General features: G+C 38.0%; 2 long non-coding RNA genes across 3 annotated transcripts in view; both read right to left on the bottom strand.

Moving 5' to 3' along the window:
- LOC134652872 (uncharacterized) overlaps positions 1 to 27,281 on the bottom strand; it is a 503,949-nt gene that overhangs the window by 324,232 nt on the left and 152,436 nt on the right. The window lies entirely within an intron of this gene.
- LOC134652874 (uncharacterized) overlaps positions 24,583 to 27,281 on the bottom strand; it is a 41,564-nt gene continuing 38,865 nt past the window's right edge. Inside the window, exon 2 of the long non-coding RNA XR_010097224.1 lies at positions 24,583 to 24,691. This is a non-coding gene — a long non-coding RNA (uncharacterized LOC134652874). The remainder of the gene's footprint in view (positions 24,692 to 27,281) is intronic.

A 27,281-nucleotide genomic window follows, 5' to 3' on the forward strand; every position in this document is an offset into this window, starting at 1 on the left:
CCTTGGTAGCCATTCGCGTCGTTTTTCTGTGTGGATGCGCGCAAGTGTGGTATTCCATTCGCTTGCTGGACGTAGGCGTATTGATCGCTCGGATTGACCAATTTTAGCATAAAAATATGACAAGCACAAATAGATCCATCTCAATTCAGACAGCTAGTGAGTGGCTATATTAGTGAGCTACGCTGGCTTCCGAAGATGATATTCAAAAGATTGAGTTTATCACAACCCTCGGTCTTTACGAGTTCCTTAATTAGGACCTACTATTCGACCTTCCAAACGCTACTACGCGTTTCAACGCTTTAGGCCCTTTAAGGGCGTTGCTTATACTACGCTCCGTGCAACCGCGCCAGCTAGCGGACCACGGACATCATTTTAACTGCGCGCTAGGTTAAGCGGCGAAACAAACAACCGTCATGGGAGTGCAGTGCAATATCCTTGATACAATACAGTGAATTGACCAATAATAAACCTTCATTCATCAGCTCTTGATCACTGGCTGCATGGCAAGGAAGCGTGGGGATGACAGTAAGGTCACGCGTTGGGCGGACAAAATAACGTCACAGACTCACTCACGTTAGACTGGGTCGTGACCGGACCGGAGCTTCCGGAGCCTCGTTTTCTATGGAGAGTATCACGTGATCACCTGTCATCTGTTATAGAAAAGTAAGCGCCGAAAGCTCCGGCCTGAACACGGCCCGGTCGCGGTCGGCCCGGTCTAACGTGAGTCATCCTTAAAGCTACATTACAGGCTACCATACACTGGGCCCAAGATAGAGCGGCTTGGAGAGTACTGGTGAAGTGTCCACAGACGTCACATCCCTCGGTCATGAAGATACAACAAAGAAGAAGAAACCTTATTGGATCGAGGTTATCTACCAATAGGTCTAGTTTAGTGTGTTTGACCCTAGACTAGCTACCTATTGACACTAGGATAACGGTTTAACCGGTTAACCCCGGGTTAGTGGGATGATGCAATTGGCGCTAAGTGTGGTGTAGCCGGGGATCAAATTATATAGATGTTCCTGATATCTTGACCCGATTGCACTTGCAAGCATTGACAATACTCAGTCTGGAAGATTTATCGGTCTGCGTAAACAACCAGGCTCAAAAAACCAACTTTAAATGATAACAAAACAAGCCAAAATGATCTCTTCATTAACGCAATAAGGTTTTCAATGAATGCTTCAGTTTCGTAGTAGTTCCTACTATACTTAAGGGTGATTACGTCGGGTGGGATTAAGGATCTCGCATAATGGAAAAATCGCAAATCAATAGCTAATAAGTTGTAATGATACCGTAATGTCAACGGGAGATTGAGTAATGAGGTATTTTGGGTAATTTCGACGTAAATTAAGTTTTTGGATTTATAGTGTCCCAGTTGTCCCACGCATGTAGTGATCACTTGTAAGTATTTTACTTTTTTGTATCGAGGCACCTACGATACCGGTGGGTGTAATTCGTTACTGTGCGTTTTCCAAGCGACAATTAATTTGAAATTAAAGAACTTATAATTTTGTAGGGTCTGCCATCATGTTGGCTACATTGGAAGCATAAACTTCACATTTACGCCTCGTGCCAAAAATCTGACGACTCCTGTGCTGCCCCCTGTAGGCCCTGTAGTTCATGCACGCTTCCTATTAACAGCCATAATATTCTAACTTTAAGATACGTCAAATATTCGATATTGAATGGATTGGATAAGTCAGTGTCAAACAAGTGTCAACAGTGACGAGTGAGTGAAGTTTTTGTTTGAAGAAACGTCACTTGTTTGACACTGACATATCCAATCCATTCAATATCGAATATTTGACGTATCTTAAAGTTCGAATATTTATTTATTTATTTAAACTTTATTGCACAAAATACAAATAAAATGTACAAATGGCGGACTTAATGCCTAAAGGCATTGTCTACCAGTCAACCATAGCTATATAACCAACCATAGCTATAATATGGCTGTAAGTCCCGGTAAATTTTTTAAATTACTTATAAAACTTTACAAGTCCGCAAAGTATTCCAAGTATCGAGTAAAGCAAGCCAACCGTAATACAGCACTTTCCGGCCGGCGGCGGCAATTCCATTGTTCTACTGTTAATTGAATCGATGCCACTGATAGATTGTAACGAGCCTGGTGGTGCCGTCTAAACATGCTTTAAGCTATGGTTAAAGGTCTCTAAGTAATAAGCATGGTGTAGGGTGAACTAATTTATGGACGAAATCGCATCTGCGAGGCCCTTCTTTCAAAGTGCCCGAAGAGGCCTCGCGCGAGGCCCCTTCGGGCGCGAGGCCGTGGGCAAGGGCCGACTTTGCCCACGCCTAGCTACGCCACTTGTAATAATATCTAGAACGCATACTGACGTCTAGATGAGATAAGGACGAGATTTTAAGTTAGGGAATCTGTTCAGGTTTCAGTGTTCACTTTAGATACCTATAACTAATTAACGGGCCAATTCGAGTTTTGGTTGTGCGACCTCATTCCGATATTTCCGATACAATACTGATCTGTCAGTGTCAAAAGTGACGTTTTTGGTTGAAGAAATAGCCCCTAAGGCGAGTTGTGTTTGTTGCTATTCTAATAACATAGAACAAAAGGTTTCATACAGTTATTTTTAACAAAAGCTACATTTAAATTTAGTTTAATTGGTCCATTTCATCATACAATTGACGAATTTTTAAAATGCCTTTTTGAAGCATTTTATTGTAGGTACCTATTGCAAAATGTGACTAGAAATTAACATATTTCTTATTTAATTTTAATCACAATACTCTTATTGGGTTGCGTTGTTAAAAAAACCTGTCATGTTTGCAAAACTAAACGTAACCCACAATATTTGGGTTAATAATTATTTTATTTAGCTACTTACATATTGTTTGAGAATGTTTATGTATATATGCCATACGATTAAATAAATAGTATAAAGGAAGGTTAATCTTAAGTGAACCTAACCTCCAGTTAAACCCGATGCCACCAGCCCCCGTAACGAATCGTTAGCGCTGCCAGACAACGGACAAATCGAATCTGTCACGGCGCACGCGCACCGAGATTACATGCCCAACTGCTCGATGACTGACAAGTTTGTTATTACACTTATTACTGATTTCCAAAAAGAAAGATCTGGGGGTATATCCAAGATGACATTCGTTGATAGAAAACACCAATTAAAACGAAATAATGTACAGATTACTACAGTTACTAATTACGTGACTTTTCGTAGTACGAGTATCTATTATCCCGAATCATTTTTAGGGTTCCGTACCCAAAGGGTGAAAACGGGACCCTATTACGAAGACTCCACTGTCCGTCTGTGTGTCTGTATGTCTGTCTGTCACCAGGCTGTATCTCATGAACCGTGATAGCTAGACAAGACAGTTGAAATTTTCACAGATTTTTTTTTTTATGATATAGGAGGCAAACGAGCATACGGATCACCTGATGGTAAGCGATTACCGCCGCCCATGGACACCCGCAACACCAGAAGGGTTGCAAGCGCGTTGCCGGCCTTTAAGATGGGAGTACGCTCTTTTCTTGAAGGTTTGAAGGTCGTATCGGTCCGGAAATACCGCAGGCGACAGTTCATTCCATAGTTTGGCTGTGCGAGGCAGGAAGTTTCTGGAGAAACGCACAGATGATGTACCATTTTCTCAAATACTAAAAAACAGAATAAAATAAATGTTTAAGTGGGCCTCCCATACAAAAACGTAATGGTACGGAACCCTTCGTGCTCGAGTCCAACTCGCACTTGGACGTTTTTTATGTTTGTTTGGCTTCGATGTCATGATATATATTTAGATGAAGTTTGGTATAGGGATATAGTTATTAGAAGCTCAAGAAATGGTTTTTATCAGTCATCATGATCAATTCCACTCGCGTAATAAATTGTTATGTAAGTACAGTGTGGTAGCGATACAGCAGCCTTACCACGAGCTTGACACTAACATATTCGCTAACGTATGCGTAACTTACTTTCCATACAGGCCCCTATTTCACCAAGCTGACAGGTACGACAATTGTCAAAAAAATGACAGACCTTTGTTTCACCACGCCGACATTTGTCAGTGACATATGTCGAGTGACAATTGTCAAGTGACAGGTGACAGATGACAATTTCGTAAATTGTTTTGTATAGAACTTCATATAAACATGACAGGTAGTTTAGTACAATTGTCCATCTTAAATTTAATGACAATTATTTTGTGAAACAAGGGTAATGTTTACTAGTCGACATATTTGTCAATTCTTCACAAGAGATCGTTAATTGCTTTCGATGTGCCGTGTTGTCATCACTAACATGATATTGATTGAGATCCCATCTGTGTCCCGACCCCATTTAATGCAGCGTATACCTACATTATATGATGAGAGAAACCTTGGATAAGTGGACAAGAGACCTTGTAGAGTGGTGCCCTAGATATAATAAAAGAAAGAGTGGCCCACAAAAGTTTAGATGGTCGAATGATTTAACAAGAATAGGAGGTAAATGGATGCAAACAGCAAAAGAAAGAAACAAATGGAAAGCTATGGAGGAGGCCTACGTCAAAGGACGAGTTGAAGCTAAAGTTGATAAATCAAATTAATATATGTTATGTACCAGCTTCAATAATAAATGCTAATTACTATTACAATTACAATACCTACATTATTTGTTGACAAGGCGTCAAAGCATTATTTTTTTGTTAGTTTTAAGTATTTTTTTCTGCAAATGCAAAGTCAGTGACGTCAAAGTAGGAATCTATTCGTACTTTATATATTCCCTTGTATAAGAATATCACCACTATTGCTTTCGCGGAGATTCATTTTCTAACTAACCAAAACCCTAACTTTACTGTTAGTGCCCAACTTCGCCCAAGTAAATTATTAAAAAAACAATAAGATAAGATAAGATAGTTTATTCCATAACAACTTTACAATCATGTCCGAAATTTAACTTACAATACCTATCTAAACATACCTAATTTCGCTACCGGTCCCCAACTTCGCATTATATATTTTTTTTATTATGAAAACTATACTGAGACTTATTCCAAATCCTAAATGTTGAATTACTAAACGCCTTCATAGGCAACAATTAAAATTTATAATGGAATTATGATTTAATGCTAGTTAAGAAGAATTTAAAAGCGATTTAAAGCGATTTTTATTTGTACCCTAAAGGCGAATTTAGGGTACACAGTTTTGCGAACGTTTATTTTCAATGAACTGCAACGATGATAACGGGGTTTGCTAACAACGAAAACACTACAATTGTCACCCAAGCCTGACACAGCTCCGATCTCATGTCAAGAATTACCGACAAATTGACAAATATGTCGACTTATAAAAACTACTCTTGTTTCACCAAATCATTGTCAATTGGACAATTGTAACTAAATGCCTGTCATGTTTATAAGCACTTCTATACAAAAACAGTTTACGAAGTTGTCACTTGTCACCTGTCACTTGACAATTGTCACCCGACATATGTCACTGACAAATGTCGGCGTGGTGAAATTGGGGCCTGCTCTCTCGCATTAATATGCCAGTAGGTACGAGCGAGACGCATATATTATGTAAGTACATACTTACATCAGTGTCAGGTCAGCTTCAAACTTTGTGGTAAGGCTATTTAACTAATCGGTAGTATCGATGTCGTCATTAAAAAAATAAGCTAAGTACTAAATACAAGTTCTTGCCCATGTATAATACTAACTAACCGGAAAATTCTAGACTCCCGATTAAAATTACACGGTAAAAATTACAAGCGATAAATTTTGTAAGATTAGTATCGACAAAATTCTTTCTCAGGCTAAAAAGTTTAATTTATTAGTAAGTTATAGGGGACTTCTGACCTTTTGGTTTTGAGCTATTTTTATTGTTATATAAGCATCAATTACCGACTTACATGGGCTTTATGCGTGTCGACTAATTACAACTAGGATGTAAGTACCCAATAAAATGTAAAGGTTGCATTCGGATTGCGACAGCAACGGCGTGCGTTGACGCAGTTCGCGTTAGGGTAACATTCCATTTCTGACCGCAGCTGCACTACTGAACGCTTCGCTGTTACTGTCAATTTCCATAGTAAAATGAACAGTAGTGCAGCTGCGGTTGAAAATGGACTGTCACCTTTAGGGTAGCCAATTCGAGCTTTAGTTATTTGATCTGTTTCCGATGATACTGAGTGTCAGTGTCAAAAGTGACATTTCTTTAACTAGAAACTTTATTTTTGATGGTCGCAAAGTGTGCGGTTTAAGAGGAATTTCGTCCCGCGGACACTTCGGCTGTGGAATGGTTTTCTCGAGAGGCTATTTTATGGGGTTCTTTAAAAAAGGAGTGCACAGGTTTTTGAAGGGTCTGCTACGCGCATGTAGCTCCTGGAGTTGCAGGCGTCCATAGGCTACGGTTCCTTACCATCAGGCGGGTTGTATGACTTTGCCACTGAAAAAAAAAACACCGAGGAAATCGACAGCATTTCCTGCTGTTGAAACGCTGCTGCTGTAACGCGGCAACAGTATGTAACACTGCTGCCATAATCCAAATGAAACCTTTAGAGTACCTAATGCATAGTTAAGGATCACTAATTTGGACAGATAAGGTCGAGATGATGGATTGATTGATGATTCGATTTTCATTTTATTTTGAAACTTTAATGACTAAGGAGGTAATAAAGAAGAAGTTTAATAATGAGGAATTATTTTATAATTTATCTATATGATTATCAACTTTCAAGAGGCATCGTTAAAGATGTACAGTCAAGGACTTAATTTTTTAAGCCATTTAGGGTTAACTTTATAACTATACTTAACTCTGTGACCAAACTAAAATAAATACTACCTTTAGTTGTTAAATAAGTTCATTACATGGAGTCAAGGTAGTACATAATAGTAGTTTGTGTGACTGCTACATTATGAAAGGCATTAAAATACCAGTGTGAGTTAAGAACCTAACGAAGTGAGTTTCTTAAAAGGATCACACGAGTGTTTTGATGCCTAATTATGTACAGTTACATACACTACTAACGTCATATATATATATATTTGTAACAAAACAGTTTATCTTCACGCTGCTGGCCATAATTTGCAATTTATTATGATGTGTGTAGACAAAATGCTTAATGATAATATTTACACTGATCTATGGTCACTACAAGCGCCATCTTATTTGCATATGCCTGTAATTAACAGTGTCATTACAGCGCTCGCGCCTGCCTTAATGCAAGCCATTCATCGTCAGACATTTTCTGTTTTGACAGACAATACACTTCGGGCATCTCGCCATCTGTTTGAAAAAAAAAATGGATTTAGATTTAGATGTATGTATTTCATAATATTATACTGCAATGTAAATTATTATAGACTAATTTAATAATTATTTATGAACGTAATTTTTGGAACTATAAGTAAAATTTTAATAACAGTAGTGAAAAACGGAAAATATCACCACATATATTCGTTCCAATAATGATTTATTCACTCTCGTATATACACAATGCTTAATGGTCATATTTACCCTGATCTATGCTTACCTCTAAGGCAGCCATCTTATTTGCATGTCTGGTAATTAACAGTGTCATTATAGTACTCGCGCCTGTCTTAATGCGCGCCATTCATCGTCAGACAATAAACTTCGAGCATCCGTCTTCAGTGGGCACTGGACATAAGTCTTGGCAAAGACAAGTGAATAATAGAGACTGCTAAATTCTACTCCTTACATGTACACACTCGTCTACAAATTAATAGTACCTATGGGTTACATATTTTCTAGTTTTTACTTGTACCTACTTATAGTGCAAGACTTTTTGTTGTACTTGTTGTAGTATAAGATGATATTACTTGCCAAATTTCATATTTCTAGGTCAACGGGAAGTACCTATAAGGTTTTGTTTTTTCCTTTTGAGGGACGGAACCCTGAAAAAAGTGACGTACTCGGAAAGTGACGACCTCACAACGTGACCTAACTCGAAAGTGACCTCCTAAACCTCTAGCGCTGAATTGTTTATTTTTCCGACGTTTCAGCTGAGTTGCACCAGCTGTGGTCACGGAAACTGGAAAGACTGAAGTCCCAGCAAATGTCAACGGAGATATGTATAAATGAAACAACACTGAAATACCCGAAATTAGCAACAAAAACAATCAAACAAAACATAGGGTTGTCTGTAAAGTCGGTTTACGGACTATAATTTTTCGTGATAACGTGATAAGAAAACATTGATGAAAAATTTCATACTATTATACGTTACTATGGAGATCTGTCCACAACGTTACCATGGAGATATGTCCACAATGTGACACTTTTTCGTGCATGTTACCGATGTTCATCGATTTATAAGACGTTATCACGTCAAAAGAAAAAAAACAACGGGTTGCACTCCGGGAGTGCCGGCAGAAGTGAAAACTCAATGACTAGTGCAAAATGTCTATCTAATTGAGGTTAACGCCATCTAGCGTTATTTCGTCGCATTACTTGAAACCCCTAAGCACAGCACTGTTAGTACTCGAGTAAAGTATATTAATACCAGTTAGAGGGAAATTCACTAGATGGCATTTAAATCAATATAGAAAAACTCAATGACATTGTAACTTTCCATCAGGTTTGGTCGTGACCAGGGGTCGGACAAAAAGTGCGGATGACGTAAAAATGACGTAATCTTGCACACAGGATGATGTTTGAGTTTGTATTTAAACTTCCGTGTGACATGTAGTAACAAAGTAGTATTAATGAAGTAACAAAATAGTCGTAAATAAATCCATGGAATTAATAATACAGGTGGTAGGGTGATATAGTGAATAAAATAAATTTCACGAAACTTGTTACCATAATTATTTGAAATTAGTTAGAACACTTAGAACAAGTCTGTGGGATCCTCAGATAAATAGGTTTAATAGTCAAAAGTGGGAACAGTAGGTAAAATTAGTAAAAATAAAAAAAGATAATTTGATGTTATTATACTTTTATAGCTAAATCTTAGCTAAATATAATCGTGAAGATAGAATAGCTAAACAATAACGAAGTCAATTTATTAATGTCTGACACATTGACAAAAACGTACTTACTCATTTCAAGTGGCGATATCGTTTAATAAAGAGGTTGATAAATGATAAGTGATAATTGTTTATGAAAATCAAAAATACTATTTGAAATCATCCTATAAGTGGTTTGACGTCATCCGCACTTTTTGTCCGACCCCTGGTCGTGACCGTAAGACGGACACGTGATCTGTCGCGAGTTTAACATTTTTTCCCCACCTCAAAAAGTGCACAGCGCCGTTAAAGAAGTTTTCACTTCAAAATAGACAAACATAGCGCAGTTTGTATTATTTCCCGGTCTCTGTCCTCGCGTCTGTAGACTCTGCGGCACAATCATCATTAATTAAACCAGCGCCGCTGGCGTTCACTCGCAGCTCCAGTCGGTTAGTGAATAGGAAGATCCGTCTTCATACAACGGTACAACTACAAAGTAGATACTAAACTCGTATTTGACAACAACTTAAGGTAAACGTAAACGTACTAGTGCTCGACATGCTAATGACCAATAGATGACACCCTGCTGTCACCTCTATTGACAATGACTTAAGTTTCAAGATGGCATGTACTGGGACCGCGTCGAGCACCGGTAGGTACGGTTACCTTATTGTTTGACACTTGCCAACAAAGAGTATAATAACTATATATTGCCAAACCACTGGGAAATGACAAATAATAGTAGTACCTCGTAGTAACTACTAGGTTAAGTCGGTTACTTACTACTATTATTTTTCCCAATAGGGATACCTAGGTATTATATTACCTAATTTTACAGTTCGTGTCCAAAAGTATCAGTCACAGCCTAATGGCCACCCCACATGGCCTAATAACAATTCAATAAAATAACTACTTACATACAATTTCTCGTTATGGCAAAAACACTTAAAATACATCTCAGAGTCAAACTGTGGTCTTAATTAAGTAACCCAAGATATTGTTTACATTCAATTAATAAGTATAGGTATTAAAAATAACTAATTTTTCATAACATTATTATTTTAAATAGCCTGTAAAGAAACATAAAATAAATTATTTAAATAATAGGCTAAGTACCTGCAGAAAACAGGATTGGTTGATCCTTGGATGAAACCGAAATTTGTTTATAATTATAATATAGGTATTAAAAACTCATTTCGAAATATTATTTTTAAACGGTCCATAAAGAAACTAAACGATAGGTATGTTTTGCGTTTTATGACAGAGAATACTGTCGACGTCAAAGATATGTGTACAGTTTTGCACTTTACTCCATTGTAATAAGGCGAAAAACGCATATCTTTGACGTGAACTGTGCAACTTCAGTGTGGTACACTTCTTTTTAATCGACTTAAAACTACTTTCATGACAATAAAATATTAAGCACTTCGTTTCAAAATATTAATTTATTCTTAAACGACATGTACCTACACCATGACCGGTCAATTATTTCAATTAACCCAAAATTGGTTCTCATAATACTAAATACATATATTATATTAAAAACTCATTTCATAATATTTATACATCTTAAACTTAACGATCCATAAATAAATATAAACAACACTTATTGCATTTTAATAATAGACTAAGTTACCCCAATGGGTGGACATGATTACAATATGCAATTTAAGCTCATTGCGTCCGTATTTAAAGACGTGAGGTGAAAAATAAGACTGAAGTTCAGAAATCGATTAAGGAAGACATGATTAAGGGTCGGGTTTTGTGTTTCATTGTTGTTTTTTGTTGTACGACAAGGTTTATGTTAAAATGTTTGCATACCCTGCAATAAAGCAATCGGCCGGTAAATAATTGCATTATCGCTGGTGCTCAAGTGTCGCAGACTGTCGGAATATGGACACATTGGATACGCGATCGGACATCAAAAGTAGTATAGATAAATTATCGACAGCGCGATATTGCGATTGAAAGCAAAATAGGACATAGGTATTCCACTTGTTTAGGGTAGGTGTGTAATCTCATTATACTTAACTTATTTTCTTTTCCTTTTTTATACAAACTGTACAACCACTAGGTAAAAAATCTACAAATGCAATTTCTGAGCTCTCGATAATTTATCTATACCTACCCTAAAACCACCCAAATATAGTCCGAAAGCTCCTAACTATGGTCCAAATATAACTCGATTATCTTCGTTTAAGTGTGAATATTATTTGAAGTAGGTGTTAGGTACTTAATGTTGTAAGGATCGGGGTTAACTTTTGAATGAATGACGGAGTGAACATTCTAGTCGCGACAGCTAATCAGCAACGGCATTAACGCAATTAATGAAGGTAATTGACTGTGCCGCAAATCGTGCAATAGAAGAGGCCTATGTCCAGCAGTGGACGAGAGTAGGCTGATGATGACGATGATGATGATGAGCTATCGGCGATGGAAAGCTCCATGGAATGCTTTACCAACATATCCCAACACCCTAGTTCTGACTGGCCTTACGGGCAGTAAGAATGGGGCATGAATAGGACCAGCGGGCTCAGCACGGTTCCATTTTTATCGACTATCACTATGCCCGTCACTTTCGCACTTACGTACTTGTTAGAACGTGACAGGCATGGTGATAAACGATAAAAATGCGACCGTGCTACTAGGGCAGTGCAGCGGTATGTCACCGCTACAACGCGATTGGTTGATGAGTTCGCATCACGCGCACGGTTGGTCGCAACTAGTTGCGCTAGACTGCACGATTGGCTCGAATTCGTGAGTGACACCGCTGAACTAGTACCATTTTCAGTGCACGTAAGTCACGTCTTGAGATATACGTCATACGTCAATGCTTAGTCCATAAATTTTACGTCGTTGGTCATATCGCATATATTCTCATTCACGTGTACTGTCACCTCATATAATAGCGGGACATATTTCGCCTGGCCACAATATAATGGCACGCTGCCTCAGCACTGCAAGATTAATGCCAACTGTTACTAATGACACTTGCGTTCAAAAATGGCCGACGGCGATTGAGACATCGTATTAAGCCGTTTCGAAATAAATCCATGTATTTTGAGAAGGGCATAGATTGCCGGCAGCGATTCGGTTTTAATCACGAGATTGTGTGGGAAGTTATTTTCAAAAGTTGGGGATAAAAAAAATATCAAGGCTTTGCAAGTGTTATGATCTTCAATCGATCAAAAATTTGGTATATAATTATAACTATTTTCAAATAATAAGTAACATCAATTGGGACATAACACTTTAAACTCTCGCGTTTTGTACACATATTTAATTAGGTACCTACACAAACGAGTCTACCGCGACATAGTTTCATTGTTGACCGCAGCTGCATGGTGCAACTCAGCTGAAACGTCGAAAAAGGAAAAACAATGAAACTATATCGCGGTAGACCCGTTTGTGTAATTATACATATATTAAATGGGACTACAATAAAAATGACTGGTCATGCAGTTTGTATAACAACTATAAGAAATTTCTAAAATTGTGCCTTTCGTAGTCAAGAACAGCGAAAACTACAGAGCGAAAGCTGTAAAGTTTTTCTGATTCTTAATACCAGACTAGCCAAGATAATAATCGTACATCGACAAACAAAAAGAAGAAATGTATGGATGACAGATGCTATGAAAAGTCACGTGACTATTTCCATACATTGTTTAAGTTTCGATTGGCGTTTTCTATCAACAATTGTCATCTTGGCTAGACCCCCAAGGCGGAGCGGCATATAAACTTTAAAAATTTATCTCATTTTGATATTTTTTGACATCACTTGCAGCTCATTTCACTCGTACAAGCCAAATAATATTAAATAATATTGGTGTGGGCAAGATGCACAAAGCAAAATGTTCGACGATCATGAGAAGATAAACGTAATTTTGACATTGATTTTATAGTGTAATTTTTATCGTGAAATAAAGAAATCTAATCTAAATCTAAATCATCATCAAACAGTTAAAATATTCAATAAGTGTAGAAATTTTTAAAATATTTATGTAGGTACCTATTTGTTATCTGGCATAGTTATCAAAATGATTACACGCATTTTATACACAGACCTGGCAATGTTACTTCTCAAAATATATAATTAAAAATATTACAACTTTAATAAAATGTCATAATTGCACGATGCATCTAAGAAATACTTCATATTTGCCATGAGAATCTGTTATTAACTCCAATGAATATAAAACACAGAACAATCAACAAAAGCGAGCAAGATATAGTCATTATAAAAATTGGTTCCCTTTACGACTTTCCAGTACTAAAAGTAAAAATGTCCCGTTTAAAATAAACACGGAGCAGCTGCGCATTTACATATCGTTTAATTGAAAATATCAACAAACATTACTAAAAATCCGCGAGGATAATTCATGCGATCCGCCCACCGACGCGATTTAATTACAAAATCAATAATCGAATGGCCATGTTAATTGATTGTCTTGATATGATGCCGCTATCGCGACGCGTGCATCGCGATGCGAATATAATTCGATATAAATGTGTCAAGGGTTGCCAAACGAGTCGGGTGTACGTGTTTAATAGTGTCTGCAGACGACCGCACCACCAAGGTCGCGGTCTGGCGCACGTCCGATCGTGTGTACGGTGGTCCGCCGTACGGCCGTTAAGGGCGCAGTTATAAGTGAGAGCGAGAAAGAGATATTTTGACCGCATCAAGGTCGCGGTCCGGTGTATTGCAAATATATAGGTACGCAATACGTGCGTAGATCTGTTTCTCTATTTAACTTGTAAAATACTACGATTTCTATTTTTTTTGGAGTACCTCCACTCAACCTTGAAGTACTTCCACTCAACTTTGGTCAACAACTACACTTTCATAAAGTAGGTTTTTCAATTTGCGTTGAAAATAACTAGATAAGCTTAGAATAAATTTAAAAGTGGAAAAATTACTGTCTTGGGTGAGACTTGAACTCACGGCCTCTGGATCGATACTCCAGCTCTCTGCCATCTGAGCCACCAAGACCTCATCCATAGCCAGCAAATCTTTCCACCATATTATTTTAAAATTAAATTAAGATACTTACATCATTTTTGAAGAGAATTTTGAAGGAGATATTTTTCCTGGCATCAATAGCAGCCCTATCGAGAGCGAGCTAGAACCAATTCTTGCGGCTGGCGTGCGCCTGCGCCATCAGTTATGGCACACGCTCCACATGTACCACAGTTACGTTCGAGCTTTCAATATCTCAACACGATTATGATATACATAATTTTAAAAGTATGTAATGGGTCTATCGCCTGAATAAAGAAACATTCATTAATTCATTCATTCATCCATTCATTCATTCATTCATTCATGCATTCATTCATTCATATACCTACCAACCGTACGTTTCTCAGGAAACGTCCTGCCTCGCGCAGTTAGTGGAATAAACTGTCGCCCACGGTATTTCCAAGCCGATACGACCTTCATACCTTTAAGAAAAGAGCGTACTCTCGTTCTAAATACCTACACTGGCAACGCACTTGCAATCCGTCTAGTGGTGCTGCGGTACAGTTGCTATCAAATAAATCGGAGCGCCCAAAGTGCTCAGAAATATCTGAACACGCCTCTATTGTCAAGGCGTTAGAGTGCGTGTTCAGATATTGTGAACACCTTGGCCGCTCCGATATATCTGATGGCAACTGTACCATCAGACGATTGACCTACTCGTTTGCCTCCTTTGTCATAAAAAAAAACTACAGCCTTCGGTTTGAAAGCCACATAATTTACTACTACGATATCAGTGCTTACAAAATTCCGTACCTAATGTCAAATAAGGTACGATTGCCAATCATGGGAAATCAACATCAAGTCAAGTTGTTATCTTAAATATTCGAATACGATGCTAGTGCTACCAATCTGGGACCACAAACCACAATGACAGGGAGTCGTTACACTTAGCATTTAAAATTAAATTAACGCTACAAGCGGAATGAAAAACAAGTATGAGTATATTTGATGCTGTTTATATTTAGAATATTATTAATGATAGACTATGTGATCGAGAAAGCAGTATTGGTGTTTATCGAGTGATAAATGATAGATAAAGTTTTATATTATGGTTAAGTTCTAGTAAATAGTGTCAAATCATGACTTAAGTTCATTATATCATGTGTCATCATACACGTGACGTCACCCAGTGTGACTGAGTACTTACTAGACTTGTCATGTCCACAGATATTGCTCGAAGATTATTATCCTGATAGTCGTTTCGGCAAATGGTCACATAACGAAGAGTCTCGAGTTCTAGTCTCGACCAACACCTAGAGAGACTCGCTAGGTGGCCGGATCAAGGGTCAGATGCAGAAGGCGGTAATATTGGACACGGCGCGGATAGTCCGGCGGTTTCTCTCTTTGTAGCCCTGGACCACCGGCAGCTTAGGCCATACCCTGCTAAACTATCCGTCCCTCTCTTTTAGGAAAATATAGGTATTCTGTCTCGCATGCGAGTTATTGTCGCGGCACTCCTGAAAAGAAAAAATAATCTTAGGCATACCCTCTAAAGCCTAGAGTAGTAGCGAGTTGACACTATAAATATCGCTTATAATATAATGTATGTAGTCGATTTGTAATTTTAAACCTTAAAAACATGAGACAAACCTGAAAGGTATGTTAAACATGTTTTTATCCATTGACTTTTTAAGTTCTCGGTACAAAAAGGCCAGATCTGGTCATTAAAATCACATCAGCGACCAATAAATTATTTTATTAAATGTCGATTCACACCTAGGGCGGAGTGTGTCTAATGAGAACGGCGCCGACATGTTTTATGACTGCATCGGTATATATTGCAAAAAATCTAATTACTACGTTGTTTCATCCGCTACTATTCCTGCTGACTGTACTTACATAAGCAATATTGAGCAAATAAATGTACGGTAGGTACCTACTTACTTACCAAAACGGAATTCATACTCGTAGTAAGAGCAGGGGCCCGTGTCTCAAATGCTTGTAACTTGTAATACAAGTGGAACACCCTTTCTAACAAAAGCTGTCAAAAAGTGACATCTGCTTGTAGGTATTGCAAGTTAAAAGCTTTTGAGAAACGGGCCCCGCATGTAAAACGCAACATTTTAGTAATTACGAAATTTCATTCGCTTATGCCTGGTATCTCCATATCCTCCATAATTTATCATTCTCTACGTAAGATGCAAACAACATTAAGCTTTGCCTTTAGTACCTATGCAAATCAGTAAATAGATTCCATGACATTTGCCTTAAGCAAACGGCCGGGAGAAGCATTATGGTCATAATAATATGATATGGAGTTGATATTAATCTGCGCGAGAGAGCGACTCGGTGAGAATAATACCAAGACAAAATAAATACATATGCTTTAAGGAAGGTCCAGATTTGTCAAGCGCAGGTGCACTTGACAGTAACTGGGTCAAACCGCCTCCATTTATAACCTTAAACCGGCATTTATCATCACAGTACTCAACACCGTTAATCTAATATTTAATTCATTAACTGAAAAACGTACGGCAATAGGAAAGGCAGAAATAATTGGCTTCCTAAAGAGCGCTCATCAGTATGCGTAGCGCGCAACGTCGGCTCCATTCATCTACAGCTCACAATCCAATACAAATTGCCTTAACCAGAGTCTTTGTGAAAACCGAATCCTCTTTCGGTAAAAAAGTACGCTTTTTAAGTCGACTATGAGTAATTGAGAACGGGGGCGACGTGACACGCCGCTCCACGCATTCGGCTTATTCCGATAAACGTTTTGCGAGTTGCATTTAAAAGTCAATCATTGTCACCCGTCTCATTTGCGAAACCATTTACAGAATATGCACGATTTTAGACACGGATTCTACATAGCGTAAGTATCTCGCGTCGAGCGATCGCGTTGAATTAGCTAGTGTGTCAACGCGGACAGGATAATATATCGCTTTTACAGAAGCGAAAATTGAATTACCATCTATTTTGCATAAAGCGAGCGCCAAGAGTTACGGGCGGCATTGCCATCAATTAAATTTTAATTTTCGAAAGAGTCGGCAGCGCTGTAATTGGCCAGCCCGGCCCGATGATTACTTTATTGGTTACATGCAAAGTTGACTACACTTTTTTTCGGACAAAAAAGGCCGGTGATTCTCAGACAATCGTGAATTTGAATAACTTGTTCTGCTACTGCCTTTGACATTATGCTTTCGGCTTAGAAAGGGTTTAGATGCGTTTCTTTTACTCTTAGTTCTTATAAAATGTTGTGTCTCTGTCTACCGTGTCCTCTACGGCGCAGGTAGAGTTTTTGCGTTGTCTCACTTAATTTGAGCGTTTATTTACGACTTTGCAGCCAGCCACGTGACAGCGTATAAGGAGAGGAACGTCAGCCTATGTACATGTCTTGAAAATGTCTATTTTTTTTTAAATTACATAATTAAAACACAAAGTCAAAAATTATACAATTAATAATAAATAAATACCTAAAAACTAAAAACTAAATAAGCAACAAATTCTAAAAGAATAACATACAATCTACATAAAATTTCATGTCATTTCAAATGTCATTTCAAATGTCTATTGTTGTCCACCACTTAGATAAGAAGTCAATTTTGAGACAATTTTGGGTGAAAAACGTCACTAACACATCGGCGGGTAACAATAACTTTAAGAACATAGCCATCGCCAAACAATCAAAGGCAGACTCATTTCTCATTTTAAAATTACACGTTGTAGTCATATGAAAGTTTAAATTACCATTTAGGTATATCTACATTTCTGGCATTCGTTTTCGTTGCTAGAAATTGTAATACAAAGAAAATAGTAGAAGTTACAACATTAATTGTAACTTCTTCATCCAGAAATATCCAGCAATTTTCTAAATGTCTTCCATCTGGCTGCTGGGGCTGGCGGCTGGCTGATGGAAGGCAGGTGCTTCTGCATGGTATTTCATATGCTTACGTTACCGTTTTGGCCCACCTGCCGTAATTCTGTCTGGCAACATGTCCCGCCCTTCTTCTTCTTTTATTTAGTGGCGGTCGGGCCAAACAAGTTGGCAGAAATTTACCAATGTCCAGTATTTTATGATCTGCACCTGAAAACAGAGGACAACACAAACATATACCAATGCCCACACAGAACATGGAAGCACTACACGTTTTGTTATAACTAAGTAAAACAAACGTGAGTGATTAGTTCAGATGCAGACGACACAAACATTATAGCCCATCACCATTTTAGTTTGGTAAATTATGTCTTCCCTCCCCTCCCTCTCTTTAGAGCGGCATCGTTTCTCTACATTCACTCGATATTAAAGCTATAATGATCTAAAATCTGATAAATATTTTATAATTGCTTTAAATGTTTATCAGTTTATCACCTACAGTTAAGATTGAAGCCATGGTTAGTCAAACACTAAAAGCTAAGAGTTTGTCTTATGTACCCAGCAGTGCTTTTTAGGGCACAGCAAACACCGTAACGGGGGAGGTACAGTCACCAGCATAAATATATGACTATGGGCAGCCGTGCAAAAATATCTGATGCTCCATTGGAGGCATAAGTATATGACGACACTACCTCGGTAAAAATATGTGATGCTTTGTGGCCGGCAAAAATATCGTTAGTCTGTATCCGCATAAATATCGGATTGGGTCGCTTAAAATACATCGGATGGACGACGGACCGCCTATTATAATATCTGACACATTGGAAAAATCACAAATATGTTATCGACCTTCAAAAACGAACCATACATGTTTGGTATAAAGCCGTAAACTGTATGAAGTGATTTGACAATTCACGAAAAGAGTGCAGACTTGTCATTGTATATGTCTGTCTCACATTATGTTCTATCATCGATTTGACGGAATAAAATGGATATAATTTTTTTGTAAATTTGAACGTATTGCAATCATATCATGAATCTAGTATATAACTGGATCTGGCATGAGGGGTGGGGGAAATGACCGAACGGGATAGTCTTATGTATCATTCAGTAGGAGTGGCAGCGAAAGCGCTATTATTGTTTGTCCTTGTCACAGTCCACAAGTTGACTTCTTTATCATTCTTTTTTATGTAAGAAGGAGGTTTATTAGTTTTATTACACATCTTCTATTAAAAGTCTACCTGAATTATGTCACAATTTAAAATTGGAAATGAAATACGTGAGACAGACATATGCAATGACAAGTCTGCACTCTTTTCGTGAATTGTCAAATCACTTCATACAATTTAAGGCTCTATGCTATCCAGGTATGGTTCGTTTTTGCCGATTGATGACATACATATTTCATAATTTCGTGTCAGATATATAGGCGGCCCGTCTGCCATCCCATGTATTTACATTCACAGTGGAAAGATATTTACGCCAGATGAGAGTAATCACATAATTTTTATTTTTATGAGTCGTCAAATATTTTTAAGCCACCCGATCCGATATTTATGCGGATACAGACTAACGATGTTTTTGCCGGCCACAAAGCATCACATATTTTTACCGAGGTAGTGTCGTCATATACTTATGCCTCCAATGGAGCATCAGATATTTTTACATGGCTGCCCACAGTCATATATTTTTGCTGGTGACTGTACTTCCACCTTCCACCCTACATAATCCTACGTATACCCACTATACTAGATGCAACTTAATCTCCCAACTTCTATAGTCTGTGCGGAAAGTGGCGGAAAGAGAAGAGTTGTGAAATGTATGGGATCCAATACATTACACAACTCTTCTCTTTCCGCACAGACTCTATCATCGACTTTCTTAAGATGCACCCTTGTATAATTAAAAAGCTTGGCAACGCTCTCGTGACACTAATTGAGTTCCGAGACTCCCGAAAGCCCAAAGATTATGATAACCACTTACTCATCATAGTATATACTTGCCAAACTTGTTTTTTATGGTGGTGGTGGTGGTGCATTTGAGCACAGAAATCCGAGTAGCAACATCAGGCCTTTTACTTACATTCCGCTAAATAAAATTACACGCGCAGATACGATCTACTGTACAATAAGTCATATCTCCATACCACGTAAGTACTTACGTACAGTCGAGTTTTCAAACATATTAAAAAGCCAACATTCCAAAAATAATTATATGTATTTACACGCCTCTAAGACACAGACAATAAGGTGGAGTAAATATATTTTTAAAACGGCTTGTAAAGATGTTTGTGGACTCGACTGTACCATCGTCCACAGAGTCAACTGATAATCAACCTTATTAGAAATCCGTAAAGTCTAAGTTCGGTCAGTAACGAGCGTTCCTATTACATACGTCTTTTTAGTAAGTTCGGTAGTCATACACTGTGCAATGATGCAGCTGAAGACACTGCACGTGCTTCACTGGGAATACTAGGATATATTTCCATGGTGGAACGAGCATTTATCTCAATACTAACCAGCATACTAAGTGGGCGAGACAACACGACAGTAATGTACAGGCACAGAATAAGTAATAAGTAATAGTATTATCATACAGAACGGCCACGCACCGACCCGCCCCGACTCGCATTACCTCGCCCCGCGACCATCCCGCGACATGAATCTGGCGGACTTCTGGCGTGCTCTCAGTAAAGCGACTTTGCACTTTATGACTAGTTACAGACTTAGGTTAGACTGACTAAGTGACTATATATGATTTACCCCATCGAACGACATAAATAGCTATATGTTCCATATAGTCTTGGTGAAGCTATAATATGTGTATATTGTGTATAGTATATAATCAGGCAGAGCAAAGCGTGCCGGCGGCCGTAAAGCAGGCAGATTGCATCGGCAGCGACGCGGCTCACGACCCTATTCTATATAATAGTAGGTATATACCTACAGGTATTTTAAGATTTTACATAAACGTGACAAAAACCGCACATAAACGTGACCGATTTCACAAAACAGTTTGACACCATTTTATAATCTTCTCAGTATACGAATATTTGAAAAGTTTTCTCGATTTCTTCAGATACTTAAGTACAACGTCATAAAATCCTGACGTCATGTATGTGACGGTTGCTCTGTGATGTGACGTAGCCGCCGCCATACAATCGAAGTTCTAATTATATACCTAATTAATTAATTAGTTAATTCGTATAGATTAATTACTTAATTAGTGTAAAATATTGTTGTCATTTATTAATCAAAAATACATAGTACACACAAACAAAAAGCAGGGATGATAAAATTAATACCAAACATACAAAATTAATACAGGGAGTGTAAAATTATTTATATTGTAATTTCATATTGTGAAATAAATAAATCAAAATCTATGGTCATGCCACGTGTTATTTCAGAATGTCGTTTTAAAATGAGAGCGAAACTTTTAATGTATGGAATCCAGCAACAAGAATCTGTAATTCTGGAATAAGGACACGTCGCCTACGATAACTCTTGTCGCCGTAACGATGCGACTGCATTATTGTTACGACCACAATAAAGGCACTTGTCCCGCTGCGTTACGATATTGTTGTACATATCGCCATCAGATATATCCGCGCGGCCGATGTGCTCAAAAACATCTGAACACGCACTCTAGCGCCTTGACGATACAGGCGTGTTCAGATATTTGTTAGCACCTTAGCCGCTCTGATATATCTGATGGCGACTGAAATATCGCATATACGCATTTGCCATTGGATGTGCTTCGTCTAATGACATCTAGTATTTCATATTGAAATAGCGCATAAAATATTTTTTATGTTGATTAAGTAATCATTGCTAGTTGTAATGGCCCATTCTGTACAGAAGTATAATGCATTTGATCACTCTGGATACAAAACTCCGTATAAACTAACCCGTTTTCGTTGCGTTCCAGTGTATGAAGTGGCAACATGGAACATGGGAATTAAGTATTTTTTTACATTTTATGGAGCTAAATTTGTAGCTTTAAACTTTAAACATTAAAATACTGTCTATTAGTAGCCGAATGACTTGTGGGCCAAGAAACCCACGGAGTGTGTGCCCTCGAGTCAAACCGGGGATCCGGCAGACCTCGTCGGCGATGGCGGGATAACTGGCCAGGGGCTTGAGAGACTGGCAAAGGGCCCGTTTCGCAAAAGCTTGTAACTTGTAATACAAGCGGATGTCACTTTTTGACAGCTTTTGTTAGAAAGAGACTTCACTTGTATTACAAATTACAAGCTTTTGAGAAACGGGCCCCAGATGTAGCTCCTGTACCTATCGAACTCGTGCGGTAATGTATGTTGATGTTGACACTTTTTTATTGTAATTAAAAGATTAAGTTTAGTTTTTCCTTTTAAATCTTTAGAGGATATAACCAAATGGAGTAGGCATTAACAGGCGTTCCCCTCTGTCGAAAATAGGCGGCCAATGGCACACAATGTATGGACTGACGTTTATTTGACATGGCTATTTTTACGTTACGTATACATTTGACGTGGCCCTCCCCCGCAAAAATCGGCAAACTGTTTTGTACAGAAAATTACAGAAATGGCGTCTCCGTTTGGTTATATCCTCCATGTTTTAAACTATTAACTAAAGTCGAAGTTCTAAAGTCAAATATTAAAATATTAGCGTGTATTCTACGCTGATAGAAACACTTACCATATAAAAGCCGTACGCCGCGGCGGAAAATTGTCTTATTCCCCATCTTCCTTAATTACGCGTTGTGTTAGTGATGCCTAGAACAGCTACTGGTGCATACCGGGCATGTACACGGGAGCTACCTGTGGAAAAACCTCTTTACCTCCCTCTAAAGCATCCTATAGACGTGTTAAGGTGATTTTACATTAATTCTCGTCTCGAAAATAGATATGATGTTTATAGGAAAGACATAAGTACCGTTTTTTGTTTGACCCGATTATATCTTGAAATTCATTCATAAAGTGGGTATGCAGTTTTGCAGCTCGCTGTACACTGTAAATTTAACCTTTTAATCTGATGATGATTTTGTTAGTAGTAGGTGTGATAAATGAGGTTTTTCACCATACGACTAAGATAGTTGATAATAGGTACTAGACTTATTAGTCTCATTAGGTACATATGGCACAGAATAAGTAATAGTACTACCGTACAGAAAGGACACTTCCTACAAAACCGAAGATTGACAGCGATTCAGGGTCGAATCATGATATCCCTTTCTAAGTTATGGCACTATTCCTTTCGGCTATTTAGGATTGTCAAAATTCAAGTCATTATCTTATCTTATCTGTGGTCGTGCACGCAAATGGACGTCAAGTTGTGTCAAGCCTAATAATTGCTCGGAGCAATGCTGAGCCGAACGGAGCCGAGTTTGCCCGAAGTCAGGAGTGTCTCCCCACTGTATACAATGTTTAGCCATAGCAACATTTTTATCGCATTCTAAATATGATTTCATGCCCCAAAGATTCTACTCAAAAACGTGCGAGGAATCGCTCTATGTAAACGGACCTTTAGAATTGCAAAACACATACGGTCTCTCTCTACCATGTGCCTTGTACCTATTATCTGGATAATACACTGGTTCATTCCCAGTACCCATTTACCATTGCCTCACAAAAACCAGTACGAGTTAGACCCCTGATTACTTATAGTTGTTACAGGTTGCAAGGTTACAATAAAGTGGTTGCTTATGTAGTATACGTATGGGTGAGATTCGTGGGAAAATTCATAACATTTTGGAGTCCAAGGGTCTAAAGTTGTTTAAAAATATCTTCGGTGTAATGGTTGTGCGAGATTATTATTAAAAGAAAAGAATTTCTGGGCGTTTAGCTTTTTACTTGCAAGAAATTGTTGCTGAGATAAAGATGAACTAAATAAAGAACACAGTGATTATAATTATGTGTAATCATATGAAACTATTCAGCTACCTATTTCAGGTTAAACTAGAGAGTAGAACTCGAACTAAACAAACAATTTTTTATACAGGAAAAGGTTGATTGGTTAAGTTAAGAGAGCGATCGGATTGGTGCAAGGTGTTCCGGAAGGTCGCAAGTTCAAGTCGAAAAGGTGATCGAAGTAAAACAATATTAACCTTAATCAAATTATGCTGGGACGAAACAGTAGGTATCACGTCTCCTGAATCACCCTTTACTTAGTTATTGTATCATCGAAAAATACTCCATTAAGATGTCAAGAAATTCCAATATGAACAGCTTACCAAAACCCCATTCACTGTAAAGAAGCCGGTTAGTAAGTCTGGATTCCGTCAAAAGACAGTCAAGGGTATTGAAGTCAAAAAAGTACAATAGACCGCCGCGCCGCCTACTGGAAGCTACATACAAAACCCACACGTCTCGCTACCTGCCTCTGCCTTTACAAAAGGTCATAAGACGAGATTGTGTATTCTTAAGTATTAAAGAGCGCCGGCGAGTGTTGTTAGATGTATACCTACTAGTGAAACGTGAGCTCTAGATTTACTTAAACTTATACCCTTATATACGGTTGTTACAAATGGGTATTGTGTTGTCGAGAATTATCTTTGACGTTTCAAGCACGAAATTTACTCGTTGGAAGCAAGTTTTTTAATTAAAATAATAAATTATAGAAAAAATTACGAGTGCGAGTGTCAAACTCCCAGCTCGCCAGTTAAACAAGTATGTAAGCAACCAAAGCTTAAACAATCTTTTAACCAGCTTCAAGATTTCGAAGGAGGAGATTCTCAATTCGTGGGTTTACATTTTAAATACACATACACATATGTTCAATAAGGCCTATTTCCCCTCTGGGTTGGAAGGTCAGATGGTAGTCGCTTCGTAAAATCTAGTGCCTACGTCAATTCTTGGGATTAGTTGTCAAGCGGACCCCAGGCTCCCATGAGCCGTGGCAAAATGCCGGGACAACGCGAGGAAGAAGAGATATGTTCTTCTTTTCAAACAAAAAGTTGTTTGAATAGGGGACTTCACAATTGGTCCCATTGGCATCTAGTGATTAGATCCTCGGGAAAATCGAGGGAATTCTTCAATTACACGTAAATCTACCTATGACTTATGCATTTTCTCTCGGAAGTCTCTTGGAGAAGTGGAATTAGTTAGCACACTATGTCGTAAAGTCGATTTATTTTGTCTAACCTTTCGTCTTTGCGCGTTTAGAATGATTCCTGTGGTCGCACGCCCGGGGGGCGGGATGGGGGGCAGGTCAGAGGGGCCGTGAGAACGCGCGCGCGCCGCCGGTTCCCAGGCACGCGCCCGCGCAGCGCGCGCCGCCGGCACAGCCCAAGGTGGTTGTGGTTACACGGGTGGTTGTGGATAACTAATTATACCTTGCCAACCAATGATATTATTAGAGATGCCCCGAATAGTGGTTTTGGCCGAATATTCGGTCCATCTCTGGGCCGAAGCGCCGAATATTCGGCGCTTAACATTTGTACATTTTGAGTCATATTAACATATTTATGATGAAAACTGTTCGCCAACAAAGCACAACGTTTGCTAAGATTTAATTTTGGTTGCTCAGAACTAATTAATGTAGTCAGAGTCAATAAAATCGAATTGTTGATGGTCCGGAACCCTCCGTGCGCGAGTCCGACTCGCACTTGGCCGGTTTTTTTATTAGTTTCGTTCACTGTTAGAAAAATACACGTGAGGTCCCTTTATAAAAAAATGCTTGGATTTATCATTACATTATTTTCCCTTGTAGAAATTCTTGCAAGAATACTCATTTGCATTTTTTAAATATAAAACATTGTCAATAATGCACGATTTACAAATTTAAAGTTCATTCAAAATTATCACCTAATTTTGGAAATAAAGATGATTGAAAATTTGCATTCAATAAAAGTAATTGTAATTGAGTAAAGTAATTAATTTTAAATTTTAATTTCAAAATGTAATTAAAAATGTAATTATTAATTAAATTTTGTAGATGTAATCGTTAATCGAATGCGCGATTACTTTCTACATGTAATGGAAATTATCTGTTAAAATTCCATTTTGTAATTGCAATCGTTATTAATTTATAATTTAATTACTTTTTGCCCAACACTGAAAATAGGTTACAGGCGTTCCAAGATTGAAGCGCTTAAATAGGTAGTAAAAATTATACAGTTTCCCTTTAGTAGCTCGTTAGTACGAGTTCGTACCGTTTTCTCTATTAGCTAGGTAATGTGCACGTGCTAACCCCCCGTACATCGAAAGATAAAGATACAAGCTTATGTTCTTAACCATAAGATGAACGGATTACGAAAATTCATCATCAAAACAGATTCATTCGTAGGTCTGTGATGAAATAATGTTATGTGCTCATTATGTATCAGTATAACCTATCTATAGCTATATAATATCATTGCTGCTAAGCCGATCAGCGGTATTTCAAATGAAAATCGAATACAAACCTACCTACCTTAAATTCTTTATCTGAAAAGTTCCATTTACAACGTTACTATTTAATGGTAGGTAGAGACTAGAAAATGGCAGCAAATCAAAAAAACAGCGTATTGTAAGTTGTAACACAATGAATAAGGCGATGATAAACCAAATCTAATTATAATCGTACATTTTAATTGTTATAGTAAGTATGCGAAGTTCAATCTTATTTGTCTTCTATTATTTACGGTTTTCTCGCAAAAATAAATCCAAATTCAACTGGTTGTCTATAGCTTGTACGGCTTATACCTACAGTATCCCACTTATTACTTCTAAAAAAAATTACTTCTAATTCTAATCTAATTATCTTCCAAACTCCGCCACCTCCTTTAGGTGTACCGGGACGAGCATTCATTCGAAGCGAGGTCGGCGCGGTCGCGCGCCTCGTGGGCTAGTGTTAGATGCACACTTTCCTTCCCGCACTAAAACGACATAACATTCTTACACTTTCCATGGCACTTACGTCGTTTTTCATCTATGATGAAACAGGTGTTCAAGAGAATAAAGTATTAAGAGTAGAAAATCTGGCCAGCGCAGCGTTAGATGCACACGTATACTAACTTACCAAAAACGTCATATATCCTAGCACTTACTAAGACACATACGACCTTTTTCGACTGCTATTACAGAAATGTTCGAGTATATAACTAAAACATCCTATCTCAAAAGTATTCTAAAACACATACTTCATTTATTAACGGAGGTCGTAGAGTTCAATAGAATAAAGTATTAACGAGTATAAATTGTCGCTAGGTTATGTCTTTATGGTTTTAGTGGCAAAGATCATAAATATAACCGTCGGTAATTGAAAGCGGAGACTTATGCCAGTGCACAGCCTGGATGTTAATGGTCAAATGTGAGGAGAAAAGCCGATATGCCTGATTCCCACTGTTAAAAGGTTGATATGTTAATGATGATGATGATGTAGAGAGGGTCCTAGTCCTAATCATAGGGTTGCGGATGTTATAAGTATAATAAACATAATTTCTAACACAGTGCGATTAAAAGAATTAGACATTGCCAGTAATACGCAATTATGTCAAACTCGAGACCATTATACGCCTGCTGAATAGATTGTTTGTCATTTTTGATAA

The sequence above is a fragment of the Cydia amplana genome, chromosome 12, assembly GCF_948474715.1.
Source record: "Cydia amplana chromosome 12, ilCydAmpl1.1, whole genome shotgun sequence".
Taxonomy (NCBI): domain Eukaryota; kingdom Metazoa; phylum Arthropoda; class Insecta; order Lepidoptera; family Tortricidae; genus Cydia; species Cydia amplana.